Genomic DNA, 15,694 nt, shown 5'->3' with positions numbered 1-15,694 from the left:
GTGCTCCTCACCTTTGACGCTCTTCGGCGCGCCTCAGCCATGACGCCGGCGCCACGCTGTGACTCTCTTCTAGTACTTGCCCGGAGCCTCTCGTGGCGTCACGCCATGACGCTCCGCAGACCGCTTAGCCCGTCTTGTATAGCTCCGCTCCAGTTGTTCATCATGTCGCACAACTACCGCTTCAACATCTGATGTCCTTCTTAATTTAGCCAGTACTTGCTTCGGCAGTACATATACTAATTGGAACGATACAGAGAAGATTAGCATGGCTCTTGCGCAAGGATGACACGCTAATCGTGAAGCGTTCCACATTTTTTATGTTTACTATATCGTACTCTAGTTTGACTTCTTCGTTCGCGGGAGTTCCAGCCACGTGTCGGCGAATCGGAACTACTTTCACCACTCACTCAAGACCCACCAGCTGCGGAAGAACATCCTCTTTCGTCACAGCCTTTATATGAAGAGAAACTTCTTTCGTCTTCTTCTTCCTCTGATTATCAGACTCTGACTTTTTTCTTAAGGATCTGTTTCCTGAGACTTTTCAACCGTCGGCTCCTCTCTCTCCACCTTCGCAGTTGTCTTTGTCTTAAGGGGAGCGTTTGACAAAAAAATCGGAAATAAAATATTCTGGGATATTTTATATATGGCATCATACATATCCTGACTATCTTCTCAGAAAGTTTTATTTAAAAGTTCGCCACAGTTAGAAGTTATAAACAAAACAGTAACCTATCATAGTCAAATTACATTTTTCATATAATGTAATGATATTGTCAGTATATCGGTGGTAATTTCCTTTTAGCTATGAAATAATATCTAATGCGATCTATGGCAACCCTGTAGACATAGTACGCATCAGCGAAGACAGGAATGCCGCTTTTGGGGCAGTCAGTGGCAGTCAGTCAGTAGCAGCTCAGAGCTTGACTAAGTAAAACGTCGCTGGCCAACCTCAGCCGTGTTTTGACACTCGCTTCATTTAGCTTCATTTAGCGAAGTTATATTACTTTGCAGGTCTATTTTTGGCTTTTCATTATGTCATAAAAACATCAAACTGTGTAACGGCAAGCAAATAAATACACAGAGAAGCAAAAATATCGTTTTTCTCAAAACTAAAGTTATCGACATTCAAACTGCATCTCCTTCATAACGCTTGCAATCGATCTCAGATACAAAAAGTAAACGAAAGCTAAATGTTTGCATAACAAAGGGGCTTCCATGGGAAAACAGAGACCCGCACCACGAGAGAGAGTTTTTTTCCCGAAGGAATGTCACTTCAAGAGAGGTAGCAAGTGACTCCCTTCATCTCCAGACTCCCTTTTGCAACCAGGCTTCATTTTGCACAATCCTGGAAAGAGTGAGGGCAGACGTTTGGTCCCTCCTACTGTTAGAGAGAGGTTACTTGATTCCCTTCCTGTCTCCTCTTTTGTTTTTTTTTGTTTCCCAACTGCCTTCCTGTCAAACAGAAAATTGTTTGACCTGCTCGAACAGATGTTCGAGCGGAGAGCAGTGGAACAGATCTTGACTCGGTGTTCCCGGGATTTTACTACAGATTGTTTCTAGTCCCGAAACTTTCAGTAGGCTGGAGACCCGTCTTGGACGTCAACAGGTCGAACAACTTGGTCCGGAAGGAAAAGTTCAAGATGGAGACCTCGCAGTCAATACTAGGAGCCCTTCATCCCGGGGATTGGATGGTATCTTTGGATCTCCAAGATACTTATCTTCACGCCCCAATTCATCCACGTTCGTGAAGTATCTCAGGTTGTCTTGGGGACTAGACGTACCAGTTCAGGGCTCTTTGCTTTGGACTCTGCACAACGGCCATACCACGTTGAAAACACCGCTTCGTCCGATCAGCGGTTAAGCAACGTTGGGTCTGGTCAGTACTTGGATGGTTGACCGCCTGGGAACACCTGATGCTGTTGGCGTCACATTTTGCTCGAGGGTGTTTACACGTCTCATGGAAAACGTTGCGATGCAGTTGCATCTGTCGCACGTCAGGATCTCACTCTACTTGGACGACTGGTTGATTCGAGCGTCGTCGAAGCGAAGGTATCTGGAGGACCTTCAGTTGACTCTGCAACTCGTGAAGTCCCTGGGACTTCTGGTCTGTGGAGAAGTCGCAGCTGATCCCCTCACTGTCCATTGTGTCTGGGAATTCAGTTCTATTCAGCGACTTTTATAGCGTCTCCGTCACAAGAACGGCAACTTCTATGTACGAAAAAGTTTGGCCTTCTTGGAAAAGGAAACATGCTAGGTGAAGGAAGGAATGAGTCTGCTGGGGACCATTTCCTCGCTGGAGAAGTTTGTTTTTCTGGGAGTCTGCATCTCAGGCCTCTTCAGTTCTTTTGTTGGAGAACTGACAAAGCAAGGAAGATTTGAAAGAGGAATTGAGAATTCTTCCTTATATAAAGAGGATCTGTGGTGGTGGCTCGATCCAACGGAATTGCAGAAAGGGATCTCCCTCAAGCTTCTGAACCCCAACCTAGTGTTGTTTTTCCGACGGGTCGTCAACAGGTTGGGGGCAACACTAGAGGGAGAGGAAGTGTTAGGAACCTGGAGAGAGGAACAGGTGTCCTGGCACATCGACTTCAAAGATTTGGCGGCTATCTTTTAGCTCGCCAATTCTTGAGGTCCAAGTTTGCAATCGTGTAGTTCTAGCAAACTCGGACAATACTACTTGTTCCCTGTTCAGCCTTGCAAGAGAGATTATTCTTTGAGCCTATGCTCGCAACATTTCGATTCTCACAAGTTTTGTTGCAGGGTCGAAAATGTTCGAGCAGACCTGCTCTGTTGGCGCCATCAACTCCTGCCGAAGGAATGGACCCTTCATCAGGAGGTTTGCCAAGATTTTTGAAATTTTGGGGTCGCCATCTTGTGGATATTTTCACGACCTCAAGAACAGCGAGGCTCCTCTATAAAGCTCATCTGTACTCGACCCTGGGGCAGTTGCGATAGTTGCTCTTCCCTGGGATTGACGGGAATAGATGTTTACGCCTTTTTCCCCGTTCTAAATTCTGGGAGAAGTCACGCAAGTTTGCGGCCTCACAAGGGACGAGGATGACTCTCATCCCCACGTTTTGGCCTTACAACCACTGGTTCTCGGAGTTTCTCTTCTGGTTGGTAGACGTTCCGAGGACCCTTCCTATGAGAGCAGACCTGCTCATACAAACCCACTTCACGAGATATCTTTGAATCTCCCCGCTCTGAACCTGACTGCTTTCAGACTATCGAAAACTTGGTCAGAGCGAAGGGGGTTTTCTGGCCAGGTGGCACGGGCCATCGCTAGAGCCAGAAGTTCTTCATCTAAAGGATATATCTAGCGAAGTGAGCAACCTTCAAAGGTTGGTGTAGAAAGAAGGGCTTTTCCTCTTCCTCTATCACTGTGAGCCAGGTTGCGGATTTTCTCCTTTACTTAAGAGAAAAACTCGATATAGCAGTTCCGACTATCATGTGTTATCGGAGCATGCTTTCGATTGTATTCAGACACAGAGGATTAGCTTTGTCTGACAATAAGGACCTCCACGATCTTACGAGCTCTTTTCAAGACGTCCAAGGTTCCTCAGCTGATTTCCCCTGCTTGGAACTTGGACGTAATGCTCAAGTTTTTGATGTTTAGTCCTTTTGAGCCTCTCCACTCTGCATCTCTTAAGGATGTTACTCGAAAACGGCATTCCTTAGTTGCTCGGCGAAGAGAGAGTGAGAGAAGTTCGAGGCAATATCTAGCCGTCATGTTGGCTTCAAGGAACACAATGCTGTCTATTCTTTAAGCCCTAAGTTCTTGACTAAGAATGATAGGTCTTCTAACCCTTGGCCTAGACACTTTGAAATTAAAGGTTTAGCAGACCTTATTGGACAGGAACCTGAGGGAGTTCTATGTCCAGTTAGAGCTCTCAAGTACTACCTTAAAGAACACAGGACACTCGTGGTCCATTGGATGTTTTATGGTGTTCTGTGAGGCAACCAGTTAAACCTATGTCGAAGAATGCACTGGCATTCTTCATTAGGGACGTCATTCAAGGACGCACACTCTAGTTGTGACGACTCCAACTTCAAGTTGTTGAGAGTTAACGCTCACGAGGTGAGGGCAGTTGCTACCTCCATGGCGTTCAAGAAAAATATGGTACTCAGTGACATTTTTAGTGCCACATTTTGGAGAAGTCAATTCGGTGTTTGCCTCACACTCTGGCAAGATGTTTAGGTAGCATGTAAAATTGCTTTTCGCTGGGACCATACATTGCTGCTTCAGCAACCTTGGGGACAGGGGTAACTCTGATCCTATCCCTTTTTAATTGTGTTTTTTGTGGTTGTTGGGTCGACTACTGGAGGCAGTCTTCCCAATCCTTTGCAAACTAACGCTTTAGGTGTTGGTTAGGTGGTTAGTAATGCTCTTTTGTCCTCTTTGTATGGGCTATGATCTAGTCACATTGTGGTCACGCCCCGTTGACAGATCATCTAGAAGTCGCCAGCTATATAGGTCACTACCTCGCTGGGGTCTCTAGTAAAGCAGAAGCAGACTAGAGTGACAGTAACCACTCAGTCAGCTACGCTATCAGATAAGGAACCAAAATAATTTTACCAATAATTGGTTTTTTCCTAATTCTTGGCTGTCTCTACCCCCTCCAAAGGTGGTATTCAGCTATATATATATCTGGCAGGTAAGTCTCATGAACAAAATGATATTTTAATGATAAAATAAAAGTTTGTTCATACTTACCTGGCAGATATATATATTTATATTGCCCTCCCTCCTCCCCTCAGGAGACAGTGGCGTTAGAAAATCTGAATAGAAAAGGGAATGGTTCTGATACCCGCCTCCCAGCGGCGGGAATGGGTACTAACCACCTGACCGGCCACTGCGTGTGCCATGAAATTTGAAATTCTGTCGGACCTTCGGAGAATACAGCTATATATATATCTGCCAGGTAAGTATGAACAAACTTTATTTTATCATTAAAATATCATATTTTTATTAAAATATATGTATACTGAGAGAGAGAGAGAGAGAGAGAGAACTGTGGTTTTTATATCAAATGTAAGCACCATATAAATGGATTCTGTAAGTGAAATAACGTTTTATTGATATTTTGCTGTTTTATTTATTAAAGGATATGTATATTGTTTGAGAGAGAGAGAGAGAGAGAGAGAGAGAGAGAGAGAGAGAGAGAGAGAGAGAGAGAAACTGTGGTTTTTATACAAGTAACTTACCCAGTAATTACATAGACATTAGTTTCTTTTAACTGGCACCTTAAAATTTTAAAATTCAAGTTTGTTCCTACATGTGTACAAACTCATGGTCTTTACATAGGCGATCTACTTTCAGTGCAAGCTGGAACCAGCTGTTTAACTAAAAACAAGGTGGATATTGGTAGTTGGCTACCGATGGTAGGGGAGGAATCCCCTCCATCCAGTTGGTATGCATCCACTTTACCTTTTGTCTGTGTCTGAGGCAGACCTGTCTCTTGGGCTGCCTGCCATTTGACTTAATTCTTAATTATTCTTTTTGTTTTTAATGTAATTTATCTTTTGATATTTTTTGCTTATTTTGAAATAATGCAACAAGTTCTATTCTGTTACATTTTAATTTTTTTGCTCTTTCTTGCTGCATAGTTATTCCTACACAGTTAGCAGTGAGTTGTTATCAACTTGTTTTAGCCTATGAGCCTTTGTCTTTAATTCCCTCTCTAACTTGAAGTTTTGGTTATACAGTAAACCCTTTATTCAGCGTTCTCATGGTTTTGGACTCACGCATTTCGGGTTTCTCTTGGAACAAATCTAGCCATCATTCAGCTGAAAAATTCCAATTCATTGTATTTTTCACTGAGAAATATTCACTAATGACTTTATTTTCAATAATTTTCATGAATAAATGCACTTTTTGTGATAAAACTATTAAAATACTCAGGTATAAGCATTTTTACAGGGTTTTTCTTGGTTTAAGCTATCAAAATGGGCAGTTCTAAGTGTTTTTAGAGGGTTTTAAGCATTGATGATTTGACCTATTAGCAGGGGTGTGTGGGGATCAGTAATATGGGGTTCACTGTACTGTAATCAAAACGTTATGGAAATTGTACAATCTGGTTCTTGATTTCTACAACCATCCCTCTCTTGTAGAGAAGGTGACAGGTACAGTGATTAGAAATCAGTTACCTGTATCTGCTTTCACAGTAGAACAAGGGCAATCTGTGAGAACAAAAGAAACATTGGTAAGGCCCAAAGAAAATACAAACAAAGCCAAGGTAAACCAGGGTAAAGGATGTTCACTTTGCTGAGGCAATCATATATGGATGCATTGTAAATCCTATGTAACCAGAGGAGGAAATATTGAACGACTCAGAACTCTGGGTTTGTGTTTCATATGCGCATCGAATAAACACTTCAGTTCCAACTGTGACAGGCGAGGTTTGATAATGCTGCACTGTTTCTCTGTAGTTCTATATGCAATCAGAAACCAATCAAATAAATCTAAGGTAGGTGGGGTACAAGTTGGAACACTCTTTGTGAATACCGGACAGGGAAATAAGACGACTAGGAAGTCGATCTTACCTACAGCCACAGTAACCCTAAAGGGTAAAAAGAGGTCACATTGTGTGAAAGATAGGGTTATTAGATACCTGTGCCAAGAGATCATTTATAAAGAAATCTGCTCTTGAGGGACTCCACTATGAAAGCAAGGGAGTTGAAAATATATCACGGAGAGGTTACTTAACTTCTACACCAGGTAAGGAATATGAAATGGTGAACAAACATCGCTGTACTTCACCAGGGTAGATTAATAAATATGGATTGTATAGTAATAGACGCACTACCGGAATATACAAAGAAATTCAACATTAAGAAGAACTTAAGGTCGTTGTGTAGAGCGAAAATCAGCTTGGCTGATAAAGATTTTATCTACCTGTAGAGAAACAATCGGCAATAGAATTGTTAATACGGCCTCACAATGTGTACATCTTACATCCAGGGTTAAGGAAATTTGAAAATTTAGTATTGCTACCAACCATATTTGGTTACGTGGTAACCGGAACGTGTAGTTCTCCTCCCACCAAGGAGACTCATGTTTCCATTCTAAAACTGGCAGTGGAAATCAACAACATAATTATGGCTGAAGGGGCTACTCATTTAAAGAATCCAAGGGAAGATCTTGAAACTATGGAGTTTAGACAATTTAGGATTGACTGCCGTGAAATAATGGAACAGGAACAGAAAGTATTGGAGAACTTTTAGAGTACTATAACTTATTCTGAAATTGACAAACAGTATGTTGTGGCATTGCCTTGGAAAGGCAATAAAAGGAGATTAACTTCCAACTTTGGGTTGGCTGTCACGTGCTGGATAGGCATGCATGAGTGGGTATCCTTTCTATAATTTATCCTTTTTTTTCTTTTTTTTTTTTGATTAATAGATGCAACTATTACCCTCTCTCTAGTAAGGGGAGAGAGGGACTGACAATGAACAGACCCATTGGTTATCTTCAGCTCTATTGTTCCCCACAGTATGGGTTCATCCAAGCATATCTGTGAATCAATGACCTGACAGTTGAACATCACACATGTTCAACAGATTAGAGGTATGGGTCTCCTTCCTTTGATCATACATGACCAGGAAAGAGCCCCAAGGTGAGACAAACTACCAGTCCAGAGCTTTGCTCAGATTCCTCCCACCAAGAAGTAAGTCTCTCCTATGTAAAGACCAAGGGTTTGTATACATGTAGGAACAAATGGGAACAAATGGCAAATTTGTAAGGAGTTTGTATTTTTCCAAACATACAAACCTGAGGTCTTTACATAAATGGCCAACCCCTAGCCACCCCTCATTTTGCTTCCTGGTCCAAAAGGTGAAGTGAATGTGTACCAACTGGACAATGAAAATTCCTCCCTATTATCGGTAGGCAACTACCAATATCCACCTTGTTTTTAGTGAAATGGCCGGCTGGAGCTTGCGCTGAAATTAAATCCCCTATGTAAAGACCTCAGGTTTATATGTTAGGAAAAATACAAATTACTTGAAAAATTTGTCATTTTTCATTTCCTTTATCTCTCTTTTTTTCTCTCCAGGTCATCATTAGTAGCACTTCACCAAGTACATTATTTGAAAAGTTCTTTGAACATATAGTCAGCAAACCACGCTATTGTATTGGTTTCTGCAATGAAGATTGGCTTCATAAAGGGGATGTTTTTACGAGGGATAGAGAAAAAGGTATGGAGATCTAATTGTCTTTAGTTTTGTACTTTTTCAATATTATTCAGTTCAATTACAGTAATAATACAGTCATGTTTTCATTAACTGCACTGCTGTGATGATATTGCACATATGATAGTTTACTCAGATGGTAGAGGTGCACAGAACATGTAGTTATTTTGAAACTAAAACTTATATTTTTTTTTTATACAAACTTGTCTCATGGTCTGAATATCTCAGACACTGCAGTCTTTAGTCTAACAGGCAGAAGAGTAGTGGTGATGTTTTTGAGCATGCGCATTAGTTTAAAAAGTAATGATTAATACTATAATTACTGGGATACACTGCTTGTTGATGTCATTAAGTTTACAAAAATGTTCAGTTTTTTTAATTTATTTTATTTTTAGGTGATGCTTTAGAGCACATTTGTCCCTGTGAATTCAGTTAAACGTTCCTTTCTATATGTTATATTATGAAAGTAAATCAAATGCTGTATTTAATGTAATGTCATATACCTTTAATGTTAGACTAAGTGAACTGCATCAGAACTGTATATCCTAGTGTATACTTGTTTCAACACTAATGGGATGAATCATACCTACTGTTGAAGTAAGCTTATATCTCCGTGCCGATAGCACTCAAACAGAAGATCAAATGGCTGCCTGGGTGACTGTCTAGTACACCTGTTCTCCACCAGGTGTGTTTCGAATGTTATAGGTCTTGACAGAATTCTCCTTATTGCCATTGTGTACGGGCACTTGTTGGTATTTCATGGATGTTTGCTGCTGTCAGGGTACTGTACATTAATTTTTCTTGGGATGCCTCCACTGGAATCAAGGCTGAGAACATCAGGTTCTGTAGGAATGATTACTGTATTAGCAGGATGTTGATTTTTCAGGAGATACTCACTGTTTATGCTGGCTGCAGTGGTGTAAGATGTGATCTTGAGAACAGATGTGAGGAAATGGGGATTTTCGAAGGACTTTCTGCTTAAATTCTTTAGTATAGGAAGAGAAGGGAAGCAGATAGATTATGAAAGCAAGAGTTAGGTCAGGTTATCAACCTGTCATTATTCCCCCTTCTCCAGGTCCTTCGCCTTCCGCTCCCCTTTCAGTTCAGGAAAAGCGTATTGAGAATTTAGAACAGGTCATAAACCTTATTTTGTTCAGTTCAAGGTTTGTCTGAATTGGTTAGGGAACCGGTCCAGGTCCCCCCGCGGTGTGCAATCATTTTCGTGTTCACTTATAAGAGGTAAGGTGTCGGTGCCCTCACCCATCTGTAGCCCAAGCCTAGGACTGTCCTGCGACAGTTGGAAGAATCTGCTTCCAGGGAACTGGGTTGGTTCTCAGGGCGACATGGTTCTATGCCCTCCGTCACCTGCCTCTCCGTTTTTCACGCTCATAGTCTCGTATAATGCGTTAGCCAAAAGATTGTTTTGGTAAACATTAATCTTTGCAACCTATGCTACTTCTGCCGTCATCGGCACCTGATATGAGGTGGTTAGCACCGATAGGACTAATTACAGGTATTTCCCCAGTTACGATGGGGTTATGTTACAAAAACCCCATCATTTCTTGAAAAAATGTAACTTGAAATTAGCCTAGGCTACACTTTGGTATATACAGTACAATCTATACATATACAGTAGCCTAGCTTACACTGTACAGTATATTTCATACATATACGTTATAATTATTAATATCAGCTAATTCTGGAGGTTCGTTGCAGATTTGCTTATGATTGTTCAGTACAGAGAAATTGAATAACATAAACAAGAATCAGATGTGTACTGTGCAGGGGTACTCACCAAGATTTAGTCCGTTGTTGGCGTACTTGAATGGTGTCAGGCTGTTGATGGCTATGTATAACTAAAAACCAGAAGAGGAGGAGGAGGATGATAAAGTAGCAGGAGCGTCAACTCAGTCCTCTTCAGCTAGTATTCCTTCAGGATTTCGAGGAAAGAGCTGCCATGAGATGTAGAGGATCGAGGCTCAAATATGGTGGAAGGAGTTGGGGAAGGCAAGGTGGAAGGCGATGGCACGAGTCGTTTTCATAAGGAAGTAACCCATCGTAGCTTGCACAGTGCATTTTTTTTTTGTTCTTCATAAAGGACTCGGTAACCTTCAATATCCTTGATGTGTTCTCTCAACTTTAGCAAATCGTTCCATGTTCTCATCCACTTGACTGAAAAGTTTCAGTGCATGTTCAGTTTAGGCAAATGCCTCTGCCATTGTTTTTGTCCTAAACTTTTGGTCTGGCTCTTCCTCAATTTCTTCTTCCTCCTTTGCTCTTTTTCTCTCTTCTTCAAATGCAATTAAATCTTCTGTTGATAACTCCACATCTTTCATATCTATGAGTTCCTGGATATCTTCCTCTTCAATTTCTAAATCTAAACTTCTCCCAAGTGTCAAGATCTTTTTATTAATTTCCACAACTTCTTGATCCCTACCAAAACCTTTAAATGAGTTCACATGCACTTTAGCAGATTTTTCCAAATTCCATTCATGCACTCTTTCTTTACCTCCTTCCATGCACTTGCGATGCTCATAATGGCGTTCAGAACATTGAATTCCTTCCAGAATGTTCTAAGCACTTTCTCTTCATTATCCATAGCCTGAACAGCCTGAGCAAATGTGTTCTGAAGATAATAGGCCTTGAACGTAGCCACGGCATCCTGACCCATGGGTTGTATGAGAGAAGTTGTGTTTGGTGGCAGAAACGCAACTTTTACGTTCTCATTAATATCTCTGATGTGCTGAGGGTGGCTGGGAGCATTGTCCAGAATCAGCAGAATTTTGAAGATGTTGTTTTCCCTACAATAATCTTTCACTTCTGGAATAATGCAATGCATAAGTCAGTCTTGAACAGCAGTGCAGTCATCCATGCTTTCTTATTGTGGAGGTAATGAACAGGAAGCGTATGCTTGCTGATTCTTGCTAATGCTCTCAGATTTGCGGAGTGGTAAATCATGAATGGCTTTAGTTTATACCCAGCCACATTTCCCCCAAGCAGAAGAGTCAATCGATCTTTGTATGTCTTAAACCTGGGCATCGTTGTTGCTTCTTTATGGATGTAGGACCCTTGAGGCATCCTTTTCCAATAGTACAGTCCTATTTCATTGACATTAAAGATTTGCTGTGGCAAGTACCCTTCATCAACGATGATCTTATGCAAAGCATCCTTAAAAATAGCGTCTCCTTCAGCATCGGCGCTTGCTGCTTTACCACTGATTTTCACACTATGAAAATTATGATGGTTTTTAAAATGATGAAACCATCCAGTACTTGCTACAAAATCTTTGTTGTGGGTATCGTCTTTTGTACATCTAAGTTACACCACTTTATCCCAATTTTCAGTATCCTTCCTTGATGTTACACTGCAAATTTAATCTGATGCCTCTCTGATGCCTACATTAATTCTTGGCAATAGATTTCTACCAAATAATTTTGTTTGTAGCATATTAGTAATGTCTTTTGGAGCCCATAATTATTAATTAATGTATTTCTGTCTCGTTTGTGGCGAGAGGAGGCGAAAACAAATTTGTGAAATATAGAGATATTTGTTGATCTTATAATGTCGTTTTTATTCTTTTGTTATAAATAGGTTTGGTAAAAGTGCAAAAGATTTGCTAATTTTTTTGTCCATGGGTCAGAGCCTGCTTAAAATCAGGTCAAAGACATTTTTCACCAGGGATGCATCCTAACCAAACCTTCCATTAAACTAATCTCTGGACCCCCTTCCCCATGAAGACATTGTACAAAGCAGAGTGATGCATGTTTGGTACACTGCATTATTTAATCTTAATACCAGCAATATTTTTAAGAAGGTTTTGGTAAATACAGTTTTGTGTATTTTTTGTGTTCATTAAGAGTTTGTGAACTCGTAAAATTATTTGGGGTATGGTATGTCTTGTCATGTGTCTGTAGATTGGTGCTCTTCAGTATGGTGTACTGTGGTTTTTCCAGTTGAGGGGCTCACTTGTAGAACCTGTTAAGTATTCAGAGAATGAGAACCCAAGCTTTCTCCTTCAATTAGAGCGCGTTTCGTGTTTTCTTGTACTCTGACACACAAAGGATCCTTTAAGTCTGCCAGCACTTGTCTTCGGTTTTTTTTTAAAGTCACAGGCATTTTATTGGCGCTTAAACCGTCTTTGGTCAAAGATTCCGCTTGCTTTTCCAGTCGCATTCCTTTGAAGAAAAGTCCTTGATACTGACAAGTGTTTTCCAGGTACCTGTTTAGATAGTGAAGTTTTTATCTTTTACTGAACTTTTGCTCAGTATATATGCCTTTCCTTTGTGCCAGCTTAGAGAAGTTCAGTCACTAGCTGTAAGTGTTTGTGTCGCCAGTGGAATTTTAGCAAGGAAGACTGTTAGAGATTTTTACTTAGATGGTCAAACCCATTTCTGACGCCGCAGGCAAATGTTCTCATGCTTATACTAACTCGGTTTGGAAGAAGTGAGAACACTTATGCTCCCATATGTCGTAAAAGGCTTATTTTACACAGGAGATAGCAGCTCCTTTGGTTTCTCCTTTGGGTCGCCTTCAAAGCCTGACTCTCTTTAAGGTGATAATGGAGGATACAGTACAGTATATTGGTACAAGTCATATTTAATACTTTTTGGGGATCTGTTCAGCCCTTAGGTTCTGGTTAGAGGATTGCAGGCCTTCTGGCATGCTTGGAAAGACTTAGGAGCAGAACCTGAAGTGGTGGAGATACTGGAGGAGTGTTATGATCCCTTTTGGGTTCCCTTCCGCTGGCTTAGTCTCCTATAGTTTTGTGTCTTCTTCGGCAGAAGGGAAGGCAATAGAGCAGGTGTTGGAAATTCCACATATTGAGACTGAACAACTTTATGCATCTGTCCCCACTCTTTTTGGATTTTTCAGCATGGTTTTAGTGACTTTGAAAAAGCATGATCGGATGTTTCAGCGGACATGTAGGATGCATTTTTCTCATACCAATACATCTTCAGTCACGCAAGTTCCTCTGGTGTGTATTTGTAAAGAAGTTATTGCTATTGAAGGCACTTTGTTTTGGCTCGTGTGCAGCGCCTCAAGTATTCACAAGGAATTTGTTGTCCATAGGTGGATGGTGCCATCTTTTAGGAGCAAGAATTCTTTTTTACTGAGTCAACTGGTTCAAGTTGGACAACTCTTGATGGTATTCCGAAGGCCAAGGATCTTTTGCTTCACTTGGCTCAGTCTCTGTTCATTATGGTTTTCAGTCGACTTTCCTAACTATTCCTCAGTACCTTCTTATCTTGAGATTAGGGTATACTTTAGCAATGTGCAGGGTTTTCTGTCAGAAGATAAACAAGCACTTCGTACTTCTCGAAGATTTTAGCCAAGAAGCCTCTTTTGCAGTAATGGCTTTCTTTGTTAGGAACATGGCCTTACTGAAGATTTGTTAGAATAGTGTAACCCCCACACCTGAATTATATGTCTCACTGTTCATGGATTTCTCTGTGGAACATATCTACCCATTATTCACAGAAAATTCGCCCATTCGTGGTATTTTTCACTGAGAAATATTCACAGATTACTGTATTTTCATGACTAAATGCAGTTTTTGTGATAAAACTATTAAAATACTCAGGTATAAGTATTTTTAGTTTTTTTTTGTGTTTCAACTATCAAAATAGGCAGTTCTAAGTGTTTTTAGAGGGGTTTTAAGTATTTGTGGATTTTAGCTATTCACAGATTACTATTTTCATGACTAAATGCAGTTTTTGTGATAAAACTATTAAAATACTCAGGTATAAGCATTTTTAGTTTTTTTTTTTTTGTTTAAACTATCAAAATAGGCAGTTCTAAGTGTTTTTAGAGGGGTTTTAAGTATTCTTGGATTTTAGCTATTCGCAGGGGGGTTGCAATACGTGTCCCCCATAAATATGGGGGTTTTACTGTAATTGGGCACAATTACAGTGCAGTCTTGGCATAGCAAATTACAGCATACAGCAAATGTTCCATAAATTTTTAAGAGTAAATTTGTTGACAGGCTCAGTAGGAGGGACACCGAAACTAAGAGTTGACTAGTTATCTTAAACTTACATCCAGGTTTTGTTTTTCCCTGTCTTGTAACTCAAAACAAAGAATTATGACATGTCATTACACTGACTTACAATACACCATAGAATGGTCAACATCACACTTGGTAAACCTTATGAGAAGTCAGTGGTGGAAAGACCATTGACGATTCCTAGCAGGTTTATCCCTTGTCAGAAACAGTGGTGGAAAGACCATTGACGATTCCTAGCAGGTTTATCCCTTGTCAGAAACAGTGGTGGAAAGACCATTGACGATTCCTAGCAGGTTTATCCCTTGTCAGAAACAGTGGTGGAAAGACCATTGACGATTCCTAGCAGGTTTATCCTGGTCAGAAACAGTGGTGGAAAGACCATTGACGATTCCTAGCAGGTTTATCCCTTGTCAGAAACAGTGGTGGAAAGACCATTGACGATTCCCTAGCAGGTTTATCCCTTGTCAGAAACAGTGGTGGAAAGACCATTGACGATTCCTAGCAGGTTTATCCCTTGTCAGAAACAGTGGTGGAAAGACCATTGACGATTCCTAGCAGGTTTATCCCTTGTCAGAAACAGTGGTGGAAAGACCATTGACGATTCCTAGCAGGTTTATCCCTGGTCAGAAACAGTGGTGGAAAGACCATTGACGATTCCTAGCAGGTTTATCCCTTGTCAGAAACAGTGGTGGAAAGACCATTGACGATTCCTAGCAGGTTTATCCCTTGTCAGAAACAGTGGTGGAAAGACCATTGACGATTCCTGGCAGGTTTATCCCTGGTCAGAAACAGTGGTGGAAAGACCCATTTGATTGATTCCTAGCAGGTTTTATCCCTTGTCAGAAACAGTGGTGGAAAGACCATTGACGATTCCTAGCAGGTTTATCCCTGGTCAGAAACAGTGGTGGAAAGACCATTGACGATTCCTAGCAGGTTTATCCCTTGTCAGAAACAGTGGTGGAAAGACCATTGACGATTCCTGGCAGGTTTATCCCTGGTCAGAAACAGTGGTGGAAAGACCATTGACGATTCCTAGCAGGTTTATCCCTTGTCAGAAACAGTGGTGGAAAGACCATTGACGATTCCTAGCAGGTTTATCCCTTGTCAGAAACAGTGGTGGAAAGACCATTGACGATTCCTAGCAGGTTTATCCCTGGTCAGAAACAGTGGTGGAAAGACCATTGACGATTCCTAGCAGGTTTATCCCTTGTCAGAAACAGTGGTGGAAAGACCATTGACGATTCCTAGCAGGTTTATCCCTTGTCAGAAACAGTGGTGGAAAGACCATTGATGGATTCCTAGCAGGTTTATCCCTTGTCAGAAACAGTGGTGGAAAGACCATTGACGATTCCTAGCAGGTTTATCCCTGGTCAGAAACAGTGGTGGAAAGACCATTGATGATTCCTTAGCAGGTTTATCCTTTGTCAGAAACAGTGGTGGAAAGACCATTGACGATTCCTAGCAGGTTTATTTTGTCAGAAACAGTGGTGGAAAGACCAT

General features: G+C 41.0%; 1 non-coding gene and 2 pseudogenes across 1 annotated transcript; all 3 read left to right on the top strand.

Annotated features, from left to right (window-relative positions):
• The window catches only part of LOC136833742 (uncharacterized), a 54,362-nt pseudogene that overhangs the window by 11,410 nt on the left and 27,258 nt on the right, over window positions 1-15,694 (top strand).
• Window positions 213-316, top strand: LOC136834012 (U6 spliceosomal RNA). Its single transcript, XR_010851646.1, has one exon. It is a non-coding gene; the product is annotated as a U6 spliceosomal RNA (small nuclear RNA).
• LOC136834007 (5S ribosomal RNA) lies at window positions 1,811-1,925 on the top strand (annotated as a pseudogene).

Source organism: Macrobrachium rosenbergii, chromosome 52 (assembly GCF_040412425.1).
Source record: "Macrobrachium rosenbergii isolate ZJJX-2024 chromosome 52, ASM4041242v1, whole genome shotgun sequence".
Classification (NCBI taxonomy): domain Eukaryota; kingdom Metazoa; phylum Arthropoda; class Malacostraca; order Decapoda; family Palaemonidae; genus Macrobrachium; species Macrobrachium rosenbergii.
Note: the sequence above shows the minus strand (reverse complement) of the source record. Positions and strands in the feature narration are given on the sequence as shown.